Below are 1,894 nucleotides of genomic sequence, written 5' to 3'. Positions count from 1 at the left end.
TTTTATAGCTTAGGTGAAGAGTGAAGCGAGGTGGGCTTCAGAGGTTAGGTAGACTGGGAATACCAAGCTGGGCCAGTACAAGAAGCAAATTCCCTTTCACTGATTAAATGTTTAAAAATATACTAAAAAGGGCAAAGTCTAACATTTTCTCACTAAAAAGTGGAAAATATGTTATACCTTTTCCTTCAAAACATGAGAAAATATGTTTGTTTTTTTACCAAAATCAAAAATATGTAGTCACATATTTTTCCACGCCCTAGATATACAATTTTCTTATTCCTTTATGTGCTGATATTCACAATATTGATGAGAGCAATATTAGATACTAGATCATTGATACGATCATGTAATTCTAAACAAATGATTAAGTATGAATTACTCTGATTAGACAATAAATACTTTTTACATGGAATGTGCAGACTTTTTTTATTTCTTTTTTGACCTACTGGAGGAGCTTTTTTTTTATATCTTACTATCATAGAATAGTAATTAATTTAATTAGGAAATTGAAATAAACTAATTGTGTAATGCATGCCATAAACAATAAAAATTCTGCTAAATTCTGCTAATGATTCAATCGATTTCTTCCTAAGTGGATGAATAAAGTTAATAATGAAAATATCCCATTACGATATTAACTTTATTCAGGTTGGTAGATGCAGATTCAATAGAGCATTTTCACGTGACGTCATCATTATTGATGTTGGCCATTATATGTAAATAAAACAACTTTAACTTTAACGACTATGAAAATTGTATCCCTTAATTATCTAGTTTTATTATTTATCTGATCCTAAATTATATTAAAAATAAGTTACTACATCGTTATACAATCTTATTTCCATAGTGTATATTAAATCGATAATCGATTTTTAAAAAATTGGACAAATTTAGACATTTCATAGGCATCTTTAGTAGACATTACATTAATTTAATTGAAATAATAGCATTTATCATTGACATCAAGTAGTATTCAATTCAGGATTGAGTCGTTTTCATTCTTAAAACCATTTGATGGAGTGTAATCAAGATTTACTGTATATTTATATAAACTTCTAATTTGAGTCCCAAAGATGCTGTTTCTTTCAATTGCAATGCAGTTGATGACGTCAACGAAAATGCTCTATGATTCTTTTAAAAAAATAATTAAAGTTAATGAATATTTTATTCTTAATTATTCAAAATATTAACTCCCCCCCTTCCCCCTATAACTAGTATTGTGTCGATCCTTAATTAGTATCAAAGACTGTAGTACCGTCCAGTTCAGTCTCGGTCCGTTCCAGTTCAGTCCTGCATATCACTCATAAAACGTATGTCCTTGATAACTTCACTGAACAATATATAAATTCTTGTTTTAATCAGTTCTAGTACTGATAGTCTTTAAGACCGATGGTCTTAACGACGACCAGTCCCAAAGACTAATAGGACCGGTCCTGAGAATGAACTGGACTGATTGTATCCGGATCTTCTTTTTTGGAGTTCAATTTATATTGTACAAAGATCTCTCTCATAGATTTCCTCTCATAACCTAAAAAATTCATATAATTTTGTTTGCAAACAGTTACAAATGCTCTCATTGTTCAAGTCTACACAAATAATCATTTATGTTGTTTAATTATGCTGACATTGATACTTTTAAGCCAATTATATGAAACACATGATTCGGCAATGACTCATTTTCAATGAAGTTGTTCTATTTATAAATATGTTTCAAAACACGCATCAATGATTGACATTTATTTGATCAAGACTAAACTAGGTTTCATCTTACTCAAAGGGCATACCATTTATGCCATGATATACTTAGATATGAATCAAAAATATAAAAATAAACAAAATTGAGTCATGTAATGTGGGTTTATTTTTTATTTTTTAAATGAATTAAAGAAATAAA

The sequence above is a fragment of the Lepeophtheirus salmonis genome, chromosome 3 (genome assembly GCF_016086655.4).
Source record: "Lepeophtheirus salmonis chromosome 3, UVic_Lsal_1.4, whole genome shotgun sequence".
NCBI classification, from domain to species: Eukaryota; Metazoa; Arthropoda; class Copepoda; order Siphonostomatoida; family Caligidae; genus Lepeophtheirus; species Lepeophtheirus salmonis.
Note: the sequence above shows the minus strand (reverse complement) of the source record.